Source organism: Manis javanica, chromosome 12 (assembly GCF_040802235.1).
Source record: "Manis javanica isolate MJ-LG chromosome 12, MJ_LKY, whole genome shotgun sequence".
Classification (NCBI taxonomy): domain Eukaryota; kingdom Metazoa; phylum Chordata; class Mammalia; order Pholidota; family Manidae; genus Manis; species Manis javanica.
The window spans coordinates 83,464,237-83,482,497 of record NC_133167.1 but is presented as its reverse complement, the minus strand read 5'-3'; the positions used below and the strand labels follow the sequence as shown (position 1 = coordinate 83,482,497).

Genomic DNA, 18,261 nt, shown 5'->3' with positions numbered 1-18,261 from the left:
ATCTTATGTTTATTGGGAATGATAATTTGCAAGAGGGATGCCTGTTCTCTGCTTGGCTTTGGATTTCTCCACTTGGCTTTGTTTTGTGTCTTTATTGATAAAGTCTGTCTCTTCCCGATTCCCCTGCTCTCTTTACTGTAATTTTTTCTTGACACATTGTAGCACAGGATGAGGGCTTGGCATGGAGTAGAGAACCGAGGAATTCTGGGAGGTTTAGGATGAGACTCAGTGTTAGGAAGGCACTCTCCTGGAGTTGGGGATATAGTCTCCACAAATGTCCCTACGTCCATCCTCCAGAAGTCACACCGGGCCCAGCAAGTATCTCTTCCTCTCCCTCCAGAACTAGAGCTTCCTTCCCTCCTCCTCTCTCAGCTGTGGGTGTTTTCACCAGTGCCCCAGGCTGCAGCCCTCAGTAAATCAAGGCTTTTCTATCATAAAGGAGGCAGAGATGAGTTTGGGGAGAGTTTCTGCAGGGGCCGCTGTTCTTCCCTGCCAGCCAGCACCACGAGGCACTCTTGCCCAGTGTATTCCACGGTCTTCATTGTGTGTAGCTTGTGGGGTTCCTGGAGGAAGCTATGAAACTGTAAGCATGAACATTCGGTTCTCTGCCACCCCATCCAATACCCAGAGAGTGTTGGGTAGAGAAAGAGTTTTTTCAACAAGCTGGCCAGTTGGAAGATGGGAGGATTAGTGTGTCCTGAAGGCCCATCTTCATTCAGGGTTGGTTTCAAGCTCCCTTTATGCTGGGGAAGGGGCAGCAGGAGGGGAGCAGGAGATGACAAACAACTGCGGACATTCGAGCGCCAGTGAGGGCCGAGGGAGGTCGTGAAATTCCCCGTGTCGGCTGACTCCCGCCAGCACAGGTGGTCATGATGTCTCTACAAATCCTTGATGAGACAATCATTATTTTGTACATATTTTCTTATCTTCTTGGGGGACACAAGCCTCGGGCAAGGGGTATTTGCTGATCTCTAGCTGTAGGCAGAGCTATTAACAAGCCTACCTGCAGGTCTGCAGGTTTTTTGCAAATCTAAAAGGGAGTGTCAGTTAAGGGTCTTGTGGCAATTTTCAGTTCCACTGCTTGGTTTGCCTTTGTGCTGTTTCTATCTGTAAACTCCAGGAACAAAACAGACCCACAGGGACAGTTACCACGTCTATGCAGTCATTCTTACCTTGTTCCTGGCAGCCTGCAAGGAGCCAGATCCCAGCTCATAACTCCCTCAGGAGTGGTTACAAAATCAACTATTTTTATGGCTCCCATAGATTTCGCCCTTTGATGCCAGCCAGCCTGGGCTTGGCCTTCAGAAATTCAGCAAAACAGTTTTAAATGTATTACCCATATAATCAACCTTGAACAAAGTCAGACATTGTAATGAAAATGTTAAGATGGTACTGAAAGATGTTTTTGTTCCAAAATATCAGAAATATTATAGGGAGATATAGGCAAGAAACTGAAGTACATAAGTATTTATCAAGAACTAGGGTTTTGCTTACACTATTTTTTATCACTAAAAAACTTTGAAAAATTTTTGGCTTTGTATATACTCAGATACATGTATGTATATAGTTAGAAGAAACCTACTCTTCAAAATGACTTCTGAGTAGAAATACTTCTAGGTCTACCAAAGTAATAAAATTGAACTAAATCTCAATTCCAATAATTATATAATTTAAATTTCTTGTGAACACCCTTCCCACTCCACATTATTTCAGTCATTATTTGGTCACCATTGTTATAAAGAAATAGTAAGTGTTGAAAAATTGCTGAGAAGGTGATAAAAAAGTGCTTGAAACCAAACTCAAAATCTTATGAGGGACAATGAGAGTTAAGAGCACTTCCTTTCCTACAAAATTCCCTATATGCATGTAGTCAGACAGACAGATAATAACAATATTAGATGCATGGGGTGCAGGCATACTGCACTTCCCTATGGAAATACAAAAGAACTTATTTAAACCAAGGCTGTACCAATTGAGTCCAGTTTATTTGCTTGTTTATTTTAACTCAACCTATTTTATGATACACCCAACCTTTGCACCTCTCTTAATCTTACATTTAGGGATCAATGTATTAGGATCAAGGAAGAAATTTTTGTTTCTTTACAATTTTTCTATGTGAAATGACATTTCAGTGTGTTAGAAAATTAGTTCACATAAAAATTGCCATTATAAGTGCTACACAATGATGTAGTAAATTGATTTATAGCTCACTGACTTGGCACAATCCAGGATTATTCATCCCATCAAATGGCACGCATGGCTGATGCCCCAGAGCTAAGGAATTATTTCTGATATTTTACTCTCTGTTCTTTCCTGTATGCACATAAAGTTAATACAAGTCACACTGTTTATCTGAATTTCTGGGTAGACTATGAGTTCTCAAACATTTCCTGTTATTTTCTGCTGAATGAAAGGAAGACAACAGTCCAGTTCTCTAGTGTGAACTGGTATACATTGGTCACGAGATGAAGACAAAAGAATGTGTATGTTTATATTCACTTTCTTATTCAGTATTAATAGGGAGTACTGATTCCTACATTACTCTAGCAGGCTCACTGCGTCCATTTAAACTTGGAATATTTTTCCAAGTGCAATCTCTGATTGGAAATTACTTAAGTCCTCATGATGGTATTATATGCAACCTTTTTTACCTTCTTTAAATGTCACTCTTTGCACTTAAGAAATTCAACACATGGTTAACATTTGAAAAATCCCATATCCTTTTTTTTTTTCAGGAAAAAATTCTCTCAAAACTATTACCTCAACATCTAATAATGTATATCATAGTGGAAAAAGCTTTGGTGGTGAAATTTCCTGCTCCTATCTGCCCTTCCAAGGCTCCTTTCCTCTTCCTTTCTTTCTGTCTTTCTTTAAACTTAATGAAAACTTTTCCTTAATTTCAAAAATTTCATTGACTTTTTAATTTCCAAATAAAGATATATTATTTTAGGTGTTACTCAGCCACAACTAGCTTAGATTGCCCTACACTGTCTCCCTCGCTCCCCGTCCTCAGCCTTGACCGCACTGCCTAGCAGCCTTGCGCTGCCCTTAACCTGCTCTAGCCTCTCAGGCCACATTGTTTTCTTTGAGCATACCTGACAGTGATCAGCTTACTAATTCATTTAATATATTTTTCCAACCTCCTGGCAGAATAACGGACAAATATAATGGTATATATTTAAAGCACACAATGTGATGATTTATCTATGTATACACTGTGCATTGATAGCCAGGATCAAGATAATTAATACATCCATCACTTCACATAGTTGATTCTCTCTTCCCTGTGTGTGTGTGTGCGCGCACATGTGTGTGCGTGTTGAGAACACTTAAGATCTACTCACAGCAACCTTTAAGTATACAACACTATTACTAACTGTAGTCACCATGCAGTCCATGGGAGCTTCAGAACTTGTAGTTCAGAACTTCTTATAACAGAACTTCTTATAACTTTGACCCACCCTTCTCATTTCTCCTCCCTCCAGTCACTGCCATTCTGTTTCTATGATACCAGCTTTTTTGTTTTTTAGATTCTGTGTGCAAGTGATACCATGCGCTTTTGCCTTTCTCTGTCTGGCCTACTGCACGGAGCCTTACACCCTCTGGGTGCATCATGTCATTGCAAATGGGAGGATTTTCTTCTTTTTTATGACTGTATGTATACCTTTCCTTGTCTGTTCATCCACTGTTGGACACTTAGATTATTTCCATCCATAGGCAAGTGTGAAAAAGGCTGCAGTGAACTTGGAAGTGCAGATCGCCCTCCTGACAGTGGTAAAAATTCACATGGTATTTTCTTTGTAGTACTTACCAAGGGTTTATCAACTGTACTCATCTTTTCACAGAAACTGTGTTTGGATTTCTTGATTTTTTAATGTTCATTTCTCAGTTTATTGCTTTCCTCTTTTCTTTGTTATTTCCTCCCTGCCGCTCTGATTTAGATTGGATCACTGATTTCATCCATTATTTATTTTCTAATGTATTCCTGGTTAAAATTTTATCTTTACTCAAAGAGCAGATATACAACAATACAGGGTTTTTTTGTTGTTTCTAGTAAAACAAATTTTGATATGCCTGATTTCCGTCAAGATTTAGTTTTTTTTAAAGTCATTTTCTTATTCATTTGTACATGTGGATGTAAGTGTTTGACCCTTGAGTAATTTAGAGTTGTATTGGTTAGATTCAAGTTATTTGGGGGTTTCCAAGTTATATTTTTGTTGTTCATATTTAGTTTTATTCCATATAAGTGAAAGAGCATGATCTGAATGATGTAAAATCTTTGATATGTATTGTGACTCCCTTTTTAGCCCAGTATATGGTCAATTTTGTAAATGTTCTGTTTGCATTTGGAAAGGGTTTATATATCCTGCATTGTTGGTTGTACTGCTGTACATACTAACGAAGCAAATATTTTAACTGTGCTATTCACGCCCTCTGTGTTCACTGAGTCCTTTTGTTCTATCAGTTCTTGAAAAAGTTAATATCTTGAACTGTTATTGTGGGTTTCTTATTTTAATTGTGTCAATTTTGTTTTCCACATTTGATCATCTGTATTACTTCCTACTAATTAAGCATTGCTGTGTGTTCTTTATATATCAAGAATTTTGGCCTTGTGAAATAAAACCTTCAAAGCTCATGATATCTTCCAAAGTGTCATGACACTTCGTATAGGAAATTATATATTCTACTCTTTGATGATCTTCAGTTTTCATAAATAGGATTTTTCTTCTTTGTGTGTTGTATAGGAATATATATATATAATATATATATATATTATATATATATATACACACACATATATATATAAGCTGCCTAATTCAGTGCCTTTTGTATTACCAGGAAGACAACATTTTGTCTGGAATATATCTAATTTTTAATTCATCCAATAGAAGTACATAGTTTTACATTACTTCTTTTATCAACACTCATAAGCAGTCCATCCATTTCAATTCTATTGCAACTGTGAGTGAACAAGCTATACAGATTTCTAAGATTTGGTAGGAGTCCTTATTTTCAGTTTGTAGAATTGGCAACTTCTGCAGAGGTTTTAAGCATTTTCAAAATATGACTCCAAAGAACAGATGTACTCATTAAGCTCCCAAATAACCTGAGTCCGTATCTTCTCCAGAATTTACCAGTTTCAGAGACCAACTTTTCCTTTCTCCTTCCATTTACATTATTTTATCTTATTTTTTATCAAACCTTTTAAAATCACTTATTCCACGTAATTTTTACTTTACATCATTGGGATTTCTTCCTTTTTGCCTATAGGTATATATTTTTTAATGTTTTCTCCATTTGCTCTCCTTAATTTCCTAAGAATGCCCAGATAATGTGTCAGCTAGAAAATTTCTAGCTGAAGAAAGCCTTTACCATAGAGCAGAATGTGGAAAATCATTTTCATACCACTTGATTTAGATTGTTTTTGCACAAGAGTGTTTAAAATATTAAAAAGTGAGAATCTATTTTGAATGCTCACTTATTTTTTCTTTTTGTTGTTTTCTTTTATTGTAAGTGTAATCATCTTTATAGTAACATACTTCAAATTGTTTGACAGATCCTATGGTTTGGTTTTCCTGCCTGTTATCATCAAGATATATCCACTATACACAACAATTTCTGTCATTCACATTTTAAAAGAATCATAAAAATTTGTTTTTCAGTATGATTATATGGGATCAGAAATGATGGCTGTAACAGAAAATTATCCAGTGTATTTCGGAACATAATTTATGTGAAAAGATCTATGTTTCATGAACTTTCATTATATGAATTATACTACAGAACAAATATAATGCATAGATTATTAATGATGTAAAAATTGACACTCTTCTGTTAGTATTGCCTATATATATTAATACATTTCATGTCTACTGTTTGACATGAAGAGGGGCTTGGATTTTTTCATTACATTTAATTTTAACAAGTGCTTATCTTTAGGACAGGCAGGATGTCTTTTTCCAATAATTAAAAATCCCTTTTGTTTTAACTTTTAGTTTAACAGTAAAGGCAGAGTAAGGGAAACTGAGGAGAATTAGAGATAATAAAATTATATCAAGTCCAGGAGATAGACATTATCTATTGTCTTCCTATTATCAAAGTGAGAATTTAACATCCTAACAGCTCATCATATCTACATTCTGCCTCTTCCATTCTTCCTCTATAGTTATATAGCTTATTAGAATTGCTTTTTATTTTCTGAGAAGCCAAAAAATGAATTGAGATTAAATTGCTTTTATTATATAACTTTTGGTTGTTCCCAAATAAGTAATTGCATCATAAGGTTTTTGCCCAAAATCTTGAGTAAAATTAAAAATTGCCTCTAATTTTCTACATTTCAGACATTCCTCTCTTTAACCCAAGACATTTCTTTTTTTTTCACCAATCTTTGTTAGACTTTTGGCATAGCTGGTGTTCAAGAATCTCTCTCTTGTCTCCTTTGTAATATGTACATTCTTCTTTCATGACTTGCTATATTGGTAGAATACATACTCCTATAATTTACTGAAAAAGTATAAACAGGTATTAAATTGTTGGGGAGTTGCATTATTGAAAATGTATTTAATTATTTTAAAAGATGGTTCAGTTAATTTTAGTTTTAAAACAATTGTACCTCAGAATTTTAAAGGTCTTCTCCTTTGTCTCTTAGCTTCTATTTAGAAATCCAGTGTCATTCTTAGTCTCATTCATTGTGTATGTGGCCTGCTTGTTTTCTCTGTGGAAACATTGACTTGGTGTCTTTTATGATCCAATATGCTGGTAATGTTGAAGCTCTTTCAATCTGGATGCTAATTTACTTTTGACTTGAGAAACTGTACTATATTATATATTTGATAATTTTTCCTTTTCTCTTTCATTTTGGACCTCTGTGAGTTATGTATTAGAGTATTTGACTTGTCATGTCATTTGTTTTCTCAAAAAATTTTTTTCTTTATACATCGTGTAATATTTCTTAATATTCATATTTTGGGTCAGTCACTCACCACATCCTCTCAGACCTATTTCCTGCTTATCCCTGCCCTGCTCTGTCTCACAGGGAACTATACATTCCCCAGCTGCATTGCTATTTGGCTATTAAGTATGTTCAGCAATGTGGATGATTAGAGGGCAGAAATGTCATGGTATCTCTACGTACTGGCCCTATACACATGGTGGTGTGGGAGTGTATTTATTCTCATTACACTCGCCCTTGACTGTGCTTCTTGTGATCACTGTCCTCTAGGCTGGGAGAGACAGTTACATGAGTTGTGTGATACACTATAGGATTCTCCGTATGGATTCTGTCCCTGCTTGGAAGTGTCTCAGAGCTACTGCTTCCTGGTCCTGTGAAGCAGCTCTGTGGGCTCACCTCCTGCTGAACAGCACTTATTTGTGGATTCTGTCCATAGCTCCTCATTCATACATCCTGTCCTGGTGTTGGTGGCAACATTCTGCTTTCCAGATCTCAGAGTTGCCTCCTCATCTTCTGTTGCTTCATCTATATTTTGTTACCTGTCAACCAGGTGCTTTTATTAAACTATTTCTTCTTGGATTCTGTGCTGACTTTAAAGTAGTCTGTCTCTCTTTATCTCTCTCTTTCGTTCTCTTTTTGTTAACGTCTAGGCCAAAACAGCTGAGAATCATGTCCCAAATGAATTAGCCATGTCACAGAATCACAAATCAACTTGGCTCCACACCTGTTATTCTATAATTAGGGCATTAACTGGAAGGGAGTGAGACCTTAGATTTGGGATGGTAACATTGGACAAACTAAGATGCATCTCATATGTCTTAAACCCCCAAGCCCTGCTAAAAATTTTATCCACTGAAGCAGCTGATCCTCCTCTGTGTGGTGAGACGGGCCTTCTTGCTTCTCTTATTTAGAAATCCTGCAATGACCTCATTTCAGTTGGATGCCTTATCATTACCTCTATTCACTGTAATCTCTCAGTTGGCAAAGTTTTTATCTAAAGGGCCAGATGGTGAATGCTTTAGGCTTCCTGGGCCATATAAACTGTGTCACAGCTACTCAGCTCTGCCATTGTGGTACAAAAGCCAATATAGGAAGGGTATAAATTTATGAGCATGACCATGTTCCAGCAAATATTATTGATGAAAACTGAAATCTGAATCTCATATAATTTTCACCTGTTACAAAATATCATTTTTCTTTTGATTTTTTTCAGCTGTTCAAAAATATAAAAATTTTAAATACATTCTTATTGGCAGACTGTACTGGTCACAGGCTTGGTTTGGTCTATGAACCATAATTTCCCCACCTCTACCCTATGCCTATCAACCCTTAAGCTCACAGATTAATAATAAAAGTTGTAAGAGCTTCCCTGGAAGGTGGTAGTTTATAAGCCAAAACAATTTATGAGATTTTGCTAATTTATATTGATACATTCCGGGGAACATGGAAGGAAATAGATACTAAAGGTTCTAGACAAAGAAGTATGGGATGATCTTTGGTTCAAATTAAATTTATTAGCAGAGGTTGAGATTTTGGATTTAGTGTGTTCTCTCTAACATTTGGGAGTGGCTGTAACAGTTACACTGATTGACTGAAACATGTGATCAGTGGTGGTGTATTTGCAATGAAGTTGGCATAATAAAAAGAAAGGAATTCACAGGCCTATACACAAGGTGCTATGGGAGTGTATTTATGATGCTCATTACACTCGCCCTTGACTGTGCTGCTTGTGGTCACAGTCCTCTGTAGGCGGGGAGAGACAGTTATATGAGTTGTTTGGTACACTATGGGGTTCTCTGCATAGATAATTAGGTCATCAGATGGAGATAATGTTATTTATTCCATTCCAATCTGCCTGCCTCTTATTTCCTTTGACATATTCCACTGGCCAGAATCCTCTTATTGAATAGAAGAGGTGAGTCCTAATCCTTGCTGTGTTCCCAATCTTGAAGGGAATGTATTTTCATTCTTTCACAGTTTCATATGATGCTAGCTGTAGGTTTTTGGTAGAGGCCCTTTACTAGAGTAAGGAAGCTCCCTTCGATGCTCACTTTAACGAAAGGTTTTTTTATTTGGTTACTTGGTTTACCAGAAATGGATGTTGAATTTGTCAAATGCCTTTTTTTGCATTTATACACTCAATGGTTTTTATTCTTCAGTCTGTTGATATGGTGAGTATATTATTGATGGATTTTTCATTTGTTGAACCAGCTTTGCATTACTAGAATAGACCTCACTTGGTCGTAATACATTCTTTTTTTTATGTTGGATTAGATTTGGTAAAATTTGTTAACAAATTTTGCATTTATGTTGATGAGGTGTATTAAACTGAAGTTGTCTTTTTCATAAGGAGTATTTTTTATTTGATATCAGGGTAATCATGATTATATAAAATTAGTGCATTTTCTCTATTTTTGTCTATTTTTCTTGAGTTTATGTACAGCATAGAGAACAGAAAAACTAGAAAAATTGACAAAACTAGTTTTTTAAAAAGATAAAATTATCTAAACATACTAAGCATCAAAAAGAGAAGATTTAAATAAATAAAATCAGAATTGAAAGAGGAGACATTACATTGATTTTGCACCATTGTCAAAAATCACTTGAGCATATTTGTCTGGGTCTATTTCTGGGATCTCTTATCTGTTTCATTGATCTATTTGTCTATCTTTCTGATGTTACATTGTTTTGATTATTCTAAATATATGGTAAGACTTAAAATTGGGCAAATTGATTCTATTTCAAAATTGTTTTCACTATTCTAATTACTGAGCCTTTCTATTTAAATTTTAGAATCATTTTTTTAAAAAACATGGCAATGATTTGACAGGCGTTCATTAAACCTATAGATCAATTTGGGCATAATTGACCTCTTTACTCTGTGGTAATTTTTAAGCCATGAACATGCTTTGGACTTACTTGTCCAGCATTTTCTGATTTTAAGCACATAGTTCCTATGCATGGTTTGTTTTCTTTATATTATTATGGGGCTGAATTATATCTTCCCAAAATGATATATTAAAATTCCACCCCTAGTACCTAAGAATGTGACTGTATTGGAGACAGGGCCTTTAAAGAGGTAATGAATGTAAAATGAAGTCATATGGAAGTTACTAATCCAATGTGACTGCTGTTCTTATAAAAGAGATTAGGACACAGACACACTCTGAGAATGGATCACATGACCACAGACGCTGGTCATCTGTAAGCCAGAGAGAAAGGCCTTAGATGTAACCAGCCCTGTCAACTTGATCTGGGACTTCTAGCCTTCAGAATTATGAGAAAATAAATTACTATTGTTTAAACCACCTACTTTGTGGTACTTTGTTATGAAAGCCCTAGTAAACTGATATGCCTAAATATTTTCACTTTTTTATAGAAATTATAAATGGTATTGTTTTCAATTTTTGTTTTATTTGTTCTGTGCTAATATAAATATGATGGATTTGTGTTTGTTGAACTTGTATCCAAGTTCAACTTGTGTCAAGTTCCATTTGACTGTGTATCAGCATTTTATCATTTTACTGCTCACTTTCTAAGCTCTCATTTTTAGTTTTCTGAGCTTTTATTTTTAATATCACTTGAGATTTTCATATATTACATAGATAATTATGTCTTCCACAACTAGGGACAGTTTGGTTTTTTTCTTTCTAATCTGTGTGCTTTTATTGACTTACTGTATTGGCTAGTACTTCTAACACTATGGTCAATAGGAGTGGTAAGAGTGGATGTGATAGATAGATACATACATATATATAAAGAGATAAATAGAAAGATACTTTTTTGACGTAAATTGTTTAAAAATGTGTTGAGCAGTATTTGTGTGTCATGAGTTTGGAGATTTTCCTGTCAAACTTATTTGTTCTAACAATTCTTTTATACTCAGAGAATGCATATTGTATTCTTTAAGTTCTTTTACAGTTGTTTTGTTTTATTAAATGGGATGTGGTCTCAGTGAATACTCAATGTGTGTATGAAAAAATGTGTATCATGCTGTGGTGAAGTGTTCTATAAATGCCAGTTTATAGGCATTGTTTGATGGTGGTGGTCATGTCTTCTAAACAATTTTTTTATCTATTTTTTATCACTTATTGTGAGAGTGTTGTTGAAGTCTCCAACTGACTGTATATTTGTATATGTGTTCTTTTCACTGTGTCAGTTTTTGCTTCATAAGTTTTGCAGTTCTGTTGTTTGGTGCCTGACTTAAGATTATTATGTTTTATTGGTGAAGTGAACCTTTTTATTATGTTAGAATGCCCTTTGTCCTTGATAATTTTTTCTTTGACATTAACTTGCAACTGTTATTAATAAAGCCTCTCTGGCTTTCTTGTGATAAATATTGACATATATTTTTTCTTAACTTACTTTTATCTTATGTGAGTTTATATAAACAGCATATAGTTGGGTCATTTTTTCCCCTGAATTTTGCTAATATGTGGCTTTTAATGGGTATGTTTAGACAGTTTGCATTAAATCTAATTGTTGACATGTTTCTATTCCAGTCTGTCATTTTAGTATTTGTTTAATGTTTTACACTTTCAGTCCTCTGAGTTGGCATTAAAAGTTCAGCTTCTGTTTCCTACATCTTGCCCTAAAAAATGACAGCCAGCCAAATATCATCTCTCATGTTCATACTCTGTCTTTAACCTCCATTCAAATTCTGATACTAGGATTTTCCCTTTCTTTTAACCTTAGCTCTTGTAAACAATAGGAGAGGGTGCCTATTAACTGATATTTCCATGTTACTCCATAATATTCCGTATTTTCATTCACACACATACACAATCTTTTTTCTCTTTAGGTATGAATTACTTAAATTTTACTATAAATTTCAATTGATGCAGACAAATTAGAGAAGTTCTAGGAATTTTGCTTATAATAGATTAAAGAGATGAGAAAAATTTCTCAATTTATCAAAGTTAATGTGAAATGCCACTTTACACTGCTGCTAAACTTTTTTTCATACCTCCTCATAACAAATTTCCTCATCATTGCTTTGTCTCTGTCTCTGACTCCTGCGGGGTTATGTCTTCACTCATGTGCTCCCAGCGCTGGCCGGGGTCCCACACAGCCGCCCCACGCGTCACCATGCTGCTGGATCATTCCCCAGACTCTGTAGCTCAGCTGAAATATCAATTCCACAAATAGGTTGTTCTAACCACCTTATCTATATCCACCTCAAAATTCTTTACTGGAGCACTTCATTTTCTTCAGAGCACTTTACATGACCTCTCTCTGTTTGGGAAGTTGGTTGTCAATTTCCTGTGCATTTTCTTTATTCCTTTCTTTAATATAAGTTCCAGGTGTAGACAACATCCATTTCTTGCATGCGCGCCACTATATTCCTATCTATTGTAGGGCCTGACACATGTGCATATTGAATTAAAATGTGTTAATGGGAGGGGCTAATTTAATGGAAAGTTAAATAAATGTGTTTCATATTGATTCCATTGGAAATACTAAATGTGTTTAGGGCTATAGAAGCCAGGCATGACAAATTTTAAACAAGAGACTATTGGTAGTTTCATTACTTTTTACATTTTGTGCTTCTTAATCTATTAACTAGTATGGGTATGCATATCAATGACATATCAAAATAAGATGTAAAATAGCTTAACATAGACAATATTAAAATACAAAAATTTTACAGGAATAAAAATGGTTTAATTTATTTCTTGATGTGTTTTCTTCTTATATGATTGTTTTCCCTTTGATTCTCTTTAGTATCCAGATGCAATAACTTTGCAGGGATTTTCAGTTATTATAGCTCAACTACTTGGCCTTAAAATTGGATTAACATATGATGACATCAATAAGTGTTCTTGTCCAAGAGCTACGTGCATAATGAATCATGAAGCATTGTAAGGCTTCTTTTTACTCATAATTAACTTTACATTTATATATGAGGTTGTTTACAACACGTAATGAATTTATTCCTTATACTCCTTATAGTCAACTCCACATCAAAAATTGGAAAGGTATGTTTTGCACAATGAGATTCACATTAACAAATCTGTTTAAGTGACATAAAACTACAGAAAGCAGTAAATCCCACTATTGAGAAATATTCACTCAAAAGAATTAGAGGGAAAACTTTAAGATTTATGAAGACTATGAAATATTGTGTAAACATATGTTGCCACTGTTTGACTCTTGTAGTAAGTTGCTGCTCAAGGCAAAGATGTCTAACATCAACCTGAATGATATAACATAGTACTGGCAGTTTTAGCTAGTATTTTAAAGGAAAGAAAAAGGAGGAAAGATTTGAAGAGGACAAACATTGTCTTTATTTGCTGGCATTATAATTGACTACCTACTTAAATCAACAGAATCAGTATACAGTTAGAACAATAACAATATCAAAAACTCATTAGGATGATCATTCTAGAAAAACAGCATATGTATACCAGCACTAAGGATATAGGTAAACCTACTATAAAATGGCTGATATTTCCAGAAGAGGCTTATAAATTCAGCACAATCCCAAAAATATTTAAACTGTTTTTAGGAGCTTGATAAACTATATGGGGTGCATAATAATGGAGATGATAAATACAAACTTTTGGGGAGTATGAAGTGGAATTTATGATCAAAAGAGAGCTTGTATGGATGGGAAACACTATATATCATCTTTATAGTCAACTCCACATCAGACTGATAGAAATGAAGAGAAAAGTAGGAAAAGATGAAGCTGGATATAAAGAAGACTTAAAAAGCAAAATCATTGAGTAAAGCAGGATAGAACCTAGTGCATAAGTGGAGGGTCTGGCTTTAATTAAAGCTGGGTATATTCAATTATTGTGATAAGGTCTGGGGAGAGTAAATAGATAAAGATGTATGTAATTTAGTTGATGGAGGTGCAAAGATGAGGACAGTCTCTTCTGATAGGGAGCTGAAGGCAAGGAATGTAAGAGCTTTGTTAGAAGACACGGAACACTTGGTCTTTGAGACTAGAAAATAGAAATGATTTAGGAAGTGCGATAGGATTGCTGGGCCTTTTGAAGACACCCTTAGAATTTGTAAGTACAAATTGAGTATGAAATCAAATGCTGTATCTTTTTATATTGGTCCATTTAATTTCAGCTACTGAAGTGCATATGTAAAGAATGAATAGTTGATCTTTTGCTAAGTTAATGTCCATGGATTCAGAAAGAGTTAGGGCTGCAGGACAAGCTGTGTTCCCCTGATATAATTACTTCAGCTTTTTCCTACCCCACAGTGGGAGCTTTGGAAAGAAATTAAAGTATTTTGAGACAACTGCCTTAGCTCACCTTATTTTATAATTGTCTTTAGGCCTGGATGGTAATCTTCCCCACAGATAGCCAATCAATTAATATTTACTTTGAAATGTCTTATGTCTATTAAAATTCTATATACTTAGTCATTTATATATATAATATATATGTGTATATATCTATACATTCTTTTTCTTATTAAGGTATCATTGATATACACTCTTATGAAGGTTTCACAAGAAAAACAATATGGTTATTACATTCACCCTTACTGGGTCCCCCCCGTACCCCACTGCAGTCACTGTCCATCAGTGTAGTAAGATGCCACAGAGTCACTACTTGTCTTCTCTGAGGTACACTGTCTTCCCTATGACCCCACACACACCATGTGCACCAATCATGATACCGCACAGTCCCCTTCTCCCTCCCTCCAAACCTGCCCTCCCACACCCCTCCCTTTTGGTAATCACTAGTCCCTTCTTGGAGTCTGTGAGTTGGCTGCTATTTTGTTCCTTCAGTTTTACTTCATTGTTATACTCCACAAATGAGGGAAATCATTTGGTATTTGTCTTTCTCTGCCTGACTTATTTCACTGAGCATAATACCCTCTAGCCCCATCCATGTTTTTGCAAATGGTAGGATTTGTTTCTTATGGCTGAATAGTATTCCACTGTGTATATATGTACCTTGTCTTCTTTATCCATTCATCTACTGATGGACACTTAGGTTGCTTTCATATCTTGGCTATTGTAAATAGTGCTGCAATAAACATAGGGATGCATATGTCTTTTTGAATCTCAGAACTTGTTTTCTTTGGGTAAATTGCTAGCAGTGGAATTCCTGGGTCAAATGGTATTTCTATTTATAATTTTTTGAGGAACTTCCATACTTCTTTTTACAATAGTTGAACTAGCTTACATTCCCACCAGCAGTGTAGGAGGGTTCCTCTTTCTCAACATCCTCACCAGCATTTGTTGTTCCTAGTCTTTTCTATGTTGGCTGTCCTAACTGATGTGAGGTGATATCTCATTGTGGTTTTAATTTGCATTTCCCTGATAATTAGTGATGTGGAGCATCTTTTCTTGTGCCTGTTGGCCATCTGAATTTCTTCTTTGGAGGATTGTCTGTTCATATCCTCTGCCCATTTTTAAATAGGGTTATTTGCTTTTTGAGTGTTGAGGCATGTGAGTTATTTATATATTTTGGATGTTAACCCCTTGTCAGATATGTCATTTATAAATATATTCTCCCATACTGTAGGTTGCCTTTTTTTAATCCCTTGTTAGATATGTCATTTACAAAGATATTCTCCCATACTATAGGATACCTTTTTGATGCAATTGTTAATGGAATTGTTTTCCTGTTCTGCTGGTGGTGTCCTTTACTGTACAGAAGCTTTTTAGCTTGATGTGGTCCCATGTGTGTTCATTTTTGCTTTTCTTTCCCTTGCCCAAGGAGATGCATTCAGGAAAAAGTTCTTCATGTTTATATTCAAGAGATTTTTACCTATGTTTTCTTCTAAGAGCTTTATGGTTTCATGATTTACATTCAGGTCTTCGATCAATTTTCAGTTTACTTTTATGTATGGGGTTAGACAATAATCCAGTTACATTCCCTTGCATATAGCTGTTTAGTTTTGCCAACACCAGCTGTTGAGGAGACTGTAATTTCCCTATTGAATGTCCATGGCTACTTAATGTATATAAATTGACCATATATGTTTGGGTTTATATCTGTTTATATGTTGGGTTCTCTAGTCTGTTCCATTGATCTATGGGCCTATTCTTGTGCCAGTACCAAATTATCTTGATTACTCTGGCTTTGTAGTAGAGCTTGAAGTTAAGGAGCATAATTCATCCACTTTATTCTTCCTTCTCAGGATTGCTTTGGCTATTCGGGGTCTTTTGTGGCTCCATATGAATTTTAGAACTATTTGTTCATGTTTGTTGAAGAATGCTGTTGGTATTTTGATAGGGATTGCATTGAATCTGTAGGTTGCCTTAGGCAGGATGGCCATTTTGACAATATTAATTCCTCCTACCCATGAACACGAGATGTGTTCCCATTCATTGGAATCTAATTTCTTTCATGAGTATCTTGTAATTTTCAGAGTATAGGTCTTTCATTTCCTTGTTTAGGTGTATTCCTAGGTATTTTATTCTTTTTGATGCAATTGTGAATGGAATTGTTTCCTGATTTCTCTTTCTGCAAGTTCATTGTGAGTGTATAGGAATGCAACAGATTTCTGTGTATTATTTTGTATCCTGCAACTTGGCTGAATTTTGATATTAGATCTAGTAGTTTTGGAGTGGATTCTTTAGGGTTTTTATGTACAATATCATGTCATCTGCAAACAGGGACAGTTTAACTTCTTCTTTGCCTGTCTGGATGCCTTTTATTTCTTTGTGTTGTCTGATTGCTGTGGCTAGGACCTCCAGAACTATGTTGAATAAAAGTGAGGAGAGTGGGCATCCTTGTCTTGTTTCTGATCTTAAAGGAAAAGTTTTCAGCTTTTCACTGTTAAGTATGATGATGGCTATGGATTTGTCATATATGGCCTTTCTTATTTTAAGTTACTTGCCCTGTATACGCATTTTGTTGAGAGTTTTTATCATGAATGGATGTTGAATTTTGTTGAGTGCTTTTTCAGCATCTATGGAGATGACATGTGGTTTTTGTCCTTTTTTTAATTGATGTGGTGAATGATGTTGATGATTTTAGAATGTTGTACCATCCTTGCATCCCTGGAATTAATCCTACTTGATCATGATGGGTCATCTTTTTTATGTATTTTTTAAATTTGGTTTGCCAATATTTTGTTGAGTATATTTGCATCTATGCTCCTCAGGGATATTCACTTTTAGTCTGTGGTTTTCTTTTTTTGTGGTGTCTTTGCCTGGTTTTGGTATTAGAGTGATGCTGGCCTCATAGAATGAGTTTGGGAATATTCCTTCCTCTTCTACTTTTTAGAAAACTTTAAGGATAATGGGTATTAGGTCTTCACTAAATGTTTCATAAAATTCATCAGTGAAACCATCTGTTCCAGGGTAGATTTTTGAATATCAATTCAATTTCATTGCTGGTAATTGGTCTATTCAGATTTTCTGTTTCTTCCTGGGTCAGCCTTGGAAGATTGTATTTTTCTAGAAAGTTGTCCATTTCTTCTAGGTTATCCAGTTTGTTAGCACGTAGTTTTTCAAAGTATTCCCTCATAATTCTTTGTATTTCTGTGATGTCTGTAGTGATTTTTCCTTTCTCATTTCTAATTCTGTTTATGTGTGTAGGCTCTCTATTTTTCTTGGTAAGTCTGGCTAGGGGGTTATCTATTTTGTTTATTTTCTTGAAGAACCAGCTCCTGCTTTCATTGATTCTTTCTATTGTTTTATTCTTCTCAATTTTATTTATTTATTTATGCTCTAATCTTTATTATGTCCCTCCTTTTACTGACTTTAGGCCTTGCTTGTTCTTCTTTTTCTAGTTTTGTTAATTGTGAGTTTAAACTAAACTGTTCATATGGGATTGTCCTTCTTTCCTGAAGTTGGTCTGTATTGCAATATACTACCCTCTTAGCACAGCCTTCGCTGCGTCCCACAGATTTTGTGGTGTTGAATCATTGTTGTCATTTGTCTCCATATATTTCTTGATCTCTGTTTTTATTTGGTCATTGATCCATTGGTTATTAGGAGCATGTTGTGAAGCCTCCACATGTTAGTGAGATTTTTCATATTCTTTACGTAATTTATTTCTGGTTTCATTCCTTTGTGGTCTGAGAAGCTGGTTGGTACAATTTCAATCTTTTTTAATTTACTGAGGCTCTTTATGTGGCCTGCTATATGATCTATTCTTGAAAATGTTCCATGTGCACCTGAGAAGAATGTGTATCCTGCTGCTTTTGGGTGGAGTGTTCTGTAGATGTCTGTTATGTCCACCTGTTCTAATATGTTGTTCAGTGCCTCTGTCTCCTTGCTTAATTTCTGTCTGGTTGATCTGTCCTTTGGAGTGAGTGGTGTGTTAAAGTCTCCTAGAATGAATGCATTGCATTCTATTTCCCCTTTTAATTCTGTTAGTATTTAT

At 35.2% G+C, this 18,261-nt stretch overlaps 1 protein-coding gene across 1 annotated transcript in view; it reads right to left on the bottom strand.

Moving 5' to 3' along the window:
- Nucleotides 1–18,261, bottom strand: part of KCNU1 (potassium calcium-activated channel subfamily U member 1) — a 265,469-nt gene that overhangs the window by 201,485 nt on the left and 45,723 nt on the right. The window lies entirely within an intron of this gene.